The sequence below is a fragment of the Melospiza georgiana genome, chromosome Z (genome assembly GCF_028018845.1).
Source record: "Melospiza georgiana isolate bMelGeo1 chromosome Z, bMelGeo1.pri, whole genome shotgun sequence".
Taxonomy (NCBI): domain Eukaryota; kingdom Metazoa; phylum Chordata; class Aves; order Passeriformes; family Passerellidae; genus Melospiza; species Melospiza georgiana.
Genome location: NC_080465.1, coordinates 5553822 through 5564157, shown reverse-complemented (window position 1 = coordinate 5564157; position 10336 = coordinate 5553822).

Here is a 10336-nt window from a genome sequence, read left to right as displayed (position 1 = left end):
ATGAAAACAAAACCGGGGGAAAAAACCAACAAAGAACAGAACAAAACAAAACTAAACTAAACTAACAAAAAAACCCCCTACCAAACAAAGAACAGCTTGAGAAATTTAAACCAACCAAGATTTTTGTAATTTGTGTGTTCTCCAAATTAATGAAAGTGCAGAATTCTTATTATCTTTTAAAAAACATGGCAGTATAAATGCACTTTCAAGTTTCAGAGTCTCCTTCCATCCTTGTAAGGTTACAAAGTTCAGGAGTGCTCCAGTCTTTTCAGTGAACACCAAAGATTCACAAATACATCTTCTGTACTGAATTTAAACAGTATTTTATCTACTTAGGTAACAAAAAAAAAAAAAAAATCTCCCCAGCTTTTAAGAGTGAGAAATCTCTTTCTGCTTGAGAAGAATTAATAATTTGAGTTTCTGAATGCCAAACTAGTAGGGGAAAAATGTGCAGGTAAAACCATTCCTTTCCACATACTAAACAAAACCAAAGATGACATGAAGAGGCCAGATATGAGCAACAAAAAGCTAGAAATATCTGAAAAGGTGAAAGAAAAAAGCAGCATGATGAGAACTCCTGGGGAGAAAGAAAAAGCTTTTTGGAAAGAGTGTAAACAAATAAACAGGATTTTATTTAATTTTTCCCCCCTGAAAATAAAAAGGAAGAACTGCTGGACATAGTGATAAGTAGGATGGGGAGAGGGACTCCTTAATTACAATTCTGTACACACTGAAAGAAGAAATAACAAAAGGTAAGGAGCAAGAGAAAAAAAGGTATTGATAGGCATAGCAGGTTATATTTAATTCATACGAGACAGCAAGTGTTCTGCAGACTCTTATGAGCTTATAGAAGCAGATGAGTAAGACATGGGAAAATAGGAAAATAAGAGACTTTCAAAGAATGCTGTAACTGTAAAACCTTGTGCAATCTCTGCTTTTTTAATGACTTGGGACTGGTGTATCCTCTGGCCATGATTTTTTTTTTTTTTTTAATTACCTTGAAGTTCCATAACTTTGGTTTTTGCATCACACAGTTCATCCTCTGCAGAATACAGCTGTAAATTAGCTTCTTTTCTAGCAAATTTCATTTCACTCTCCAGATTTTGACGAAGAAGTTCTCCTTTCTCAAGTTCCAACCTTAATTGCAGTATTTCTTTTTCATAGCGAGACATCTAGAAAATAAATATTTCAGAGATTGCATTCACAGCTGCCATCTTATCCCATCTGATTTTTAAATACAGTCTTGAAACCACACATTTTAGATACTTTTAGTTTTTAATGCAAACTAATCCTGTTCCTAGATAATTTTCATGTACCTTAAATGTACCTCTCTGTTTTTCCAAACATGCTCTGCCTTAAGAAAATAAAAGCTACAATTATATTCCACAGGCAATTTTATGGTAACTGTATTTAGCAACTAGAAAAGCAGTTGTATTGGGATATTAGATTATCAGACACCTAGGAACTCACTATGTAAACACAAACTTTAGTCCAATGATGTTTGGCAGTCAAGCAGAATGCTATTAAACACAACAAAAAAAACAAAGAAAAGGCTTCAAAAAGGACTCCTATCTGGTGTAAGAAAGATAGTCTAGTCAGTGCTGTCAAAAACTAGACCCAGGAAACCACATTCAAGCCATTAGAACTCAAGAAGGTGGAAAGTAAAACATGAATTTCTTCAGAACATCTACAAAGCAGCAGCATCCTTAATGCATGCTCCATTCATAGGAAATAATTTAGCCCCCTTACAAAGGTTTTCCCTGATGCTCTTGTGGCAAACTGGTACCTAAATGAAGTAGCAGTGAGAAAATGCTTCATTAAAATTTTCTTTAGTTTGAATTTTATTACTGATATAAGTAACAATTCTGCTCTTATCAGTTTTTTAGGGGCATCTGGTGTGGATGCTCATTCATCTGTTTCCTACTAAATACAGCCAATAAACCAAGTTTGTTGCTCCCTATCCATTTGTTTAAGGATTGCTGCTTCTTACACAGTGACTTGCCCTTGTCCTGATCCCATTGCTCCATCAGTGGTGGGGTGATTCTGTAAAATGGACTCCTGGAATTACTGGGATTAAAACACTCAGACAAACAAACCACATCTTATGCTGAGAATTCCAAAGCTGGGGGTGCAAAATATTCTTCTGCATGTTTGTACTGTTGTGTAGTGCTCAGGTTTCTTACATACACCTTCAGCTCTTAGCAATGAGATTGCTGTACAGTGCTACTTTGTTATTTTCCAACTTCTGAATGTGATTTTTACTCACCTGATGAGAGGATCATTTCAAGGAAACAAATTGCATTTAAGGAAATTAATTTTATTTTTACCCTTAGAATAAATTACATTTATTCTAAGGGTAAAATAAAGCAAACAAACAAAAAAACTCCTTACCTCTTTAAAGCGTTGATTGTTTAATTCCAAATTTACTTTCTCTAGACTTTCGAGTTTTCTTCTCAGATCTTCAACAGTGTTCATTTCCATTTTATTTAAATCCTGATGCAATGGTACCTCTTGTAACTGATTATCTGAGCTGAAAAATGTGTTTTGAAAACACATGAGCATTCCTTTGAAGTTTTAATGCTTCTTTATTTCCATTCCCCAATCATGGGTCCAGAGTTTTAAATCTTCACATAAGTAAAATTATTTTGTGCAGTTTTCATCTTGCTATTGCTCTTTGAAGAAAGGATTATATAGAATTGCTTATTGTGCAAGATATGAGAGATGTGGCAGCAGGAACTTAAAAGAGAGATTCACTTTGGATTAATAAAGTTGATTTAAGCATAACATATTCATTATTATTTTTCAGTATCTTTGTTTCCAATAATGAACTTCCATAATTTTTGATAACTAACTTCCAGGAGGCTTAGAAATGTAATTCCAATTATGTGAGTTAAAACAACTGCAAGCTTTTTGTCTCCACAAAAAGTCTCATTTTTTAACATTAGTTACCATCTTAAAACCATCTCTGTCACGAAACAAATGCACAGATGTGGGAAAACCCTCTCTTTTTAGACTTTGTCTTCTGAGATACATACATTCAAACCACAGACATGCAACTGATCACAGACACGACACAAATTGAAGGCTTAGTCCTCCAAACTACCCTGTTTCATCACAATTTCCACTACTATTTTAGTTAAAACAAAATCTACTTGGCAAATAGCAGAATCAGCCCTCAAGCACCACAAACAATAACAAAAGAGTCTACACTAAGTTTCTATATATAAAGTGAAAAATTTATACATGATATATAAATTTATATATATACATAAACACATAAATATATATAGATACATATATATATGTATGCATATACATATAAATAGTTACATTAAAAAACCTATTTATTAACCAGTTAAATAATTAACAGTGAAATTATTATAACTTCAAACTGGAAAACTTTTCAAGTATTTCAGTTCTTGAATATCAGTGTTCACATTATTTGATATGTTCGTTTTCACATTATTTTAAATATGTAAGACTGCAACAATTATTTTATCCAGACAAAAGTGCAAGAGTTTATGGGCAATAAATGTGAAATACATTGATAAAAGAAACATTATTAAATTAAGCACTAAACTAGTATCATATAATGCAGAAATGTAAATACCAAAATACCTTTGTCTACATGAAGTATTTTTTACAGAAGTAACACTGTACTGGCATTTAAATATTAGATCTTTCTAAATAAAGAGTCACCACTTTACCCCTAGATTTGTGTACAGTTAACATTTTTCATGACCAAAAATTTACCTGATGACATATTTTTCTCTATTTTTTTTGTCTGGCCAAAGAGACACAAATACTATCAATAAGGGGATCTTAACTTAGATTAAATCTTGCCTTTAAAGACATTACTATTCTTAAAGAAGGAAATTTCAGTTTTTTAGCTGCAGACCATAAATATTTTATAATTGAATAAATAGTAAGTATTTTCCCATTTAAAAAGAAGACAGACATCACCTGTCAGATCAGAACAGCTATATGTCATCAGAAATTGTTCCATAAGGTGCCGTGTTCTTAATACATTTTATACATTTAATAAATGTAGAGACAATAATCATCAAAACCCGCATGCGCTGCATTATTAGTGTTCAGTACTTACTACCAAAGCCATACCCAAAGCAAGCAACATGAATCAAAGAGCAAGAGATCAACAACAATTAAAATCACTATTTTTAGTGCAACTCAGCTCCTGCAGTAAGAAGATTTGGAAATAAGTAGAACCCGAGCAGCTAGAGCATCTGTAAGCTGAATAAAATCTTGTTTGTGGACATCATGTAATAGGTTTGAGTGGCCCTTTTTTCTCTCCTTCTGGGGAAAACACAGAAGAAATAAAGGCAAGTAATATCATTCAGAGATGATGAATAAAGTACCAGTCTCAGCTGAAAATAGCTAAAAGCCAGACAGCACCAAGGGGGAAAAATGAAACCTAAACTGAAAACTGGGGAAGACTTGGTCCAAGAAAAAGGGTTTTGGAAAGGGTATCCATTTATTTGGCGTGTAGGCAGCAGGGGAGTAATTTACCTTATTTAAACCTGGTGAGATGTAATATTATTTTCATGGAGACCACACAGAATGGAAGCAAGAGAAAAATGACTTTTTGCAAAAACCTTTAAGGCTTTCATTAAATTACATTGGTTTGTGTGGCAGTCAGAGCTAAAGAAATCTGTTTCTTTCAGCTCTCCTATGAAATATCCACCAAGAAAAAATCATAATGGAGAAACAAATTAAAACTTAGAGGAGAAACTAACTATCCAATAAACTATTCTGCTTAACTGAATTTGGGGGGGGGGGGTGCTGTAGGGGAGGAAAAAAAAAAAACCAAAACCATACCATGCACAAATTATGTGATACCACAAGGATTAACAAATTAAGGATGCCATGGAAATCAAAAATATGTATTGGAGCATTAAAACAGAGAACATAATATTAAGTACTGGCAAAAAAAGCATTAGACACCTTTTGAAATAGCATTTTATGCACAGCTTCTGAAGTCACAATGCAATTGGTGGAAACTTAAAGATATATATCAGAAAACCCTAATTTTTTTTTCTTAGTATAGAACAACAACAACAACAAAAAACCCAAAAAACACTCCCAAAAAACCAAAACCAGCAACCAAAAAACTCCCAAACCAACAAAAACAAACAAATGAACAAAAAATCCCCCGGCCAACCAGTGTCAGAACTGTTGAACTATTGCTTATGTTGCCCCCTTCATTTTGGTTGTCTGCTTATACGTTTTCAAATAGAATGGAAACTAGCCTTAAGGATTTTTGTTTCTGTGATACTTTCTTTACTTGGCCAGCAAGTGCAGTGCTTTATGAAAACTTTCTACTACCACTTCTAGGAGATTTTTCCTCCCATCTTCAATTAACAGCTAGAAGTGTTACAACCACAAAGCTGTCAGAAGATTCAGCCAAAGGCAAAACCACAGAAAGTCCCTAGAAGGTTTCAAAATATGCACAATTTGCAGCCTAACAAAATTCAGAGAACGTTTTCTACTTCCATTTTCATTAGTAGTTCATCAACTCGATTTTGAGCTGAAATACATTTTTTACCAACTACAGTTTTTAATAGGATACCATTTTTATCAAGACATCATTTTTAACAGGAATTTAAGAGTTTTCAATAAAGCATATGAGCAGGTGAAATAGCTCCTGAGTTCTACATCACAGAAGTTATTTTCTAGCTCAAAACCTAAATTCTCAGTTTTCACTTCACAAGCCCGCTGCTTACAGTGAGCATTGACCATTGCAGAAAAGCAACTTTTCAATAGGTTCAATTCCACAGCTGGCAGAAAATGCAGAGTAGTTTTGCAATTGAGAGGAATGTTCTTTCATTTACTACCTAGGAGTGTAATTTTGCTAAACTTCTGCAGCTAAGGGAGCAGACTGCAGTCTGATTTTCTAACCAACTCTGTATTTGTGGAATTTTGCAGTTCCCATATAACTGGCAGTTTTGTACAGACTAAAGAGAGACAAATTGCTTGTGCCAAAGATCAAACTCTTACCAGGTTATGAAACACAGGGGTCATGATAAGATTTAAAGCCAACCTCTACCACCCCAATTAATTTGGGAAACCCTCCTGTGCCTCCTGGGCAGTGTTCCTGCTTGCTGGCAGAAACTGTCTCTACCTCCTGATGACTCTATGACAGTTTGCATCTCTCACACCGTATCTGGTTCTTCCTCAACCTGAATTGTATCATTTCAGGCATTCAGAAAATAAATAAGCCAAAAAAGCAGGAATTAATCTTTTAGGCTTAAAAAATCCAGAACTGGACCTTACATAATAGGTTGACTGGAAGCGACGTTGTCTGAAGGGGCTGAACTCATGGTTTCCAAACTGTGGTTTTTTAAAGTCTATAAACTGTGGAGGATTAAGAACACAGTTAACCATATATACTTTTACTCAATGAGCTTCAAAGATCGGCTTCTTCTATATCATTAAACTATCAAGGCATCTAGCAGAGACATGCTTTGCTTTATTTGTCAGCCTACTAAAATATTGATTTTTTAAACCACTCATACTCCCATGTCACATGAACAATTACCACAACTGCAATTTGACATCAGCTTTAGGAAATAGAATTGTACTGCTATTCTTCTAAGCCTGACTATTGTAGAGAAATAAATATATATATATATAGCAGGATATCCACTGTCAGAGTTTTCAGAACACCAATAAAAAATTTTATGTTCACATAGATTGAGCTATATTCCTCCTAAGCAGATTACAAACTCTCCTTCTCTTCAAAACAATTCTACACAATTCTAAGGGAGATAAATGAAGGTACTAAGGTACTGTGATTTTTTAAGTAGATCAGATATCCAAGGTTGCCTGCCTAATAGAACACTTGCTATGTTAAAGGCTGCTAAGTCTTTCACAATTTGTGCAGAATTTTTGCTTTAAGATGTAGCCCTGAAAACTAACAAATTAGTTTTTCATAACATTATTCTTTTTATTATTGCAACTTACACCAAAATCTCATAATGAACAGGAAAAAAATTTGTAGTCTCATAACAGAATCAAAATGTTTTCTGTCACATCCACATAATTCTGAAGTTTTAAAACTTCTTTAAATTACTCTGAAGTCACATAGCGGAAAAGAAAAAAACAAATCTGAAGAGTGTCACCTGAGAATGCTAAAGATTTTGAATATGCAACATTCCTCTGTTAAAATATGTATCGATAGCTTACTAGCATACAAAGGATAAATTCAAAAAATGTGCTATTTCACTTAGGAAAAAAAAATTCCAGTGCCACGGAGCAGCTTGTGGGAGCTCCAAAATTAACCAAAACAGCAGAGGAAGTTTTTGCTTGGGGAATTACGTTTGATGTGTCACTAAAAACTTGTGTCAGTTTATTCTTGCAAACTTCCGAATAGATGCTGAATACTTCCCAATAGGCCCCTGATTTAGATGTGAGGAATAAATTCTCCTCAGTGAGGGTGTTGAGACCCTGGCACGGCCTGCCCAGAGCAGCCGTGGCTGCCCCATCCCTGAGGGTGTCCCAGATCAGGCTGGACAGGGCTTGGAGCAGCAGCCTGGGACAGCGGGATGGATCCCTGCCCACGGCAGAGGGTGGAACAGGACGGCATTTGAAGGTCCCGCGACGTTTGAAAGTGATGGAGAACACTCGAGGATAAACCCAACCGTGATCTTAAGGGGCGCCAACTTAAACCAGGCAAAAGCCCCGACCTATAACAAACCCGCAGTGAGCCCACAGAAACTCACCGGAGTTCTGGAGCTGTCCCGACGGTGCTCGCCCTCCAGCATGCCAAGCTGGGACTGCCGCAGGAATTCCAGGGGCCAGGCGGAGCCCCGGACGGGAATTCCGCGGCTGCCTGGATACGCGGGGTGATGTCACAGCGCCCCGAACACAGCGCGGGGCTCCCGCCGCTCTCTGCCGCCTCCAGAAATGTCTGAAGGCTTCAAAAGGACTCCCGACGGTAAAACGTAACTGCGGGGAGCCAAAAGGACCGACTGACACCACAGCCGGGCTGATGTGCGTGTCCCCAGGGCAGCGCCCAGGTTATGGGGAGGAGCAAACAGGCAGAAAGTTCTGAATGTCTGTGGACAGAATTCAGAGCAGGGGCTCTCTGGATCACGGAAGCACATCTCCCTCCATGAGGAGGCAGTTAGGGTTAGGGAAAGGTTCTTGTGAAACCTTTCAAGCTGAGAGATTTCGAGCCCCAGGTGTGTCAAACACCAACTGAGTAAAACCCACTCTACAGTACCCTGAGAAAGCAAATCCTCCTTCTCTGAGCACTGATGTGTTTTCTGCAGCTCCGTTTTTGAAGTTCCTGTTAAATTGTCTCTGTCTGCACACTCAGAGTGCAGATGATTTAACTATTTGCTGGCACCAGCTATGGTATCCTGAGCTTTTTTTAGGTTTTGTCTTATGGCACACATCCATCAGGATACCCAGGATATATCCTTCAAGACTGAAGGTTTTAATTGCAAGAGATAAAAACTCCACAACATTCCACACTCTCTGGGATAACTCTCAAAACTTCATTTCTTGTTTGTGACCTGATCTCTGCAAATGGCTTTCAGCCATAATTTTATTAATTCTATGTCATGTCGTTTTAAAGATACCGTGCCAAATGAAGTAAGGGGGGGATGGAGGATGTCTTGTTTGTTGTTTCATTTTTTCATAGTTATTTCCAAGAGATTTTAGTGTACAAGGTTGTGATTTCATAACTAGTTTAATTAGTTTGAAGTCACAAAACTAATTTTTGATTTCAAACTAATTGTAAAAGTAGAGAGTAAGACAACAAACTAACTCCATGGACAAATCACACACAAGTAAGATTTAAGCTTGGATATGTGAAATAAAGATTGAGTTATAAAATGCAGACTTTCTCACAGTTGTCTTCTATTTCCTTTTGTGAAGAGAAGTCGTCAGGTCCAGTCCATGGCAATGCTCTCTGTGTCATCATTTAAAGTTTCATACAAGGCTTGGCTTTTATCTGCTTCTTCACTGAAGTGCAATTCCAGTTTTTGTTTGACTCCTGTAGCTGTTACTCCTGTTCATTCAAAAGTGATTGTACCTGATGCTTCCAATGTAATGCATTATTTAATTCTCCTACACTGTCAAACCTCTCATGTGTGATGAATCTTTGCTGAACAACATGTAACAGGCTCTGGGCTTTGTCAACTTCTTTTTTTCATCTTACTGAAATTCCATTTGAATTCTGCAAGTTGTAGGTGTAGTGAGTGGTGTTCTATCTGTGCAGCATGAAGCATTCTTGCAAATTCAAATATTGCCTTCTGCAAGTATGATTTTCATACTGGAGAGTCTGTCACACAATCCACACTCCAGACAAGGACGCTTTCTCCAGATCAGTGATGCACTTGTTGTGGGCTTGTGGAACTGACTAATAGAACAATTTTACATTCAGCTTGTCCATAATTTCTGAAAAAGATTTTCTGGCTACACCTATTTTTAAATATCCACAAAGCCAGGACTTTGGTTTGTTAACAGCATTCTGCTGTTCAGCCATGGAACTGATTATTGCAGCAGGGAAATTAACTAGGAAACCAGCTGAGTGCTTCAAAGCTGTCAATTTCTTCATTTTCACAAACTGGCAGATTATGCCTGTGTTTGGATTCTCCTACACACACTTGAAGTCCAGTGCCTCCTCTTAAGCCCTTTTGTCCAGGTGAAAAGGGAACAAGAAAACTGGGCTAAAACTTTAACCCTTTTAGCTGCCAAAACTGCAATCACAGCTCCTAGGAACACATAAACCAGGCCTTTGGTTCTTCTTTTCCTCAGCCTTGTTTCATCTCCTTTGTTTTCCTCATCAGCATTAATAGGGAGAGCATTAATTAGGCTCCTGATTTTCTGTTCCACTGATTTGTGGATGTTTACCTGGTCCTGGAGAGAGTCTCTTTGGGAAGACATAAGCACAGAGTAGAGAGGACACAGCCATACCATGCTCCTTTTTGCCCACTCCTACTTGCTGCAGTCTCTAAATCCTTTTTTTAATTGCCTGCTAACGTCCTGGAGATTGCCTGAAGTTCATAAGTAAGAAGAATTAGAAGCTTATGGAAGTTTTCTATGCATGGAGAGAAATAAAAAATGCCACCATTAAGCAAAGGTGCAAATAAGGAAGAATAAATTAAAGAGCAACTTCCCAGCCACTCTTGCATACAAAATATATGAGATTTTGTTTCCACAGCAAGACCCAGCTACTGAGGATTTGGAAGGCAGCAGATCTGTTTGTGGCAGCATACCATTACTCTGGAGCCCAGCAATCAACATGCCTTGACTATCATGGATATCCTTTAGAAAGAAAACATGCCAGAAAAAATAATTTTCTTCCAGA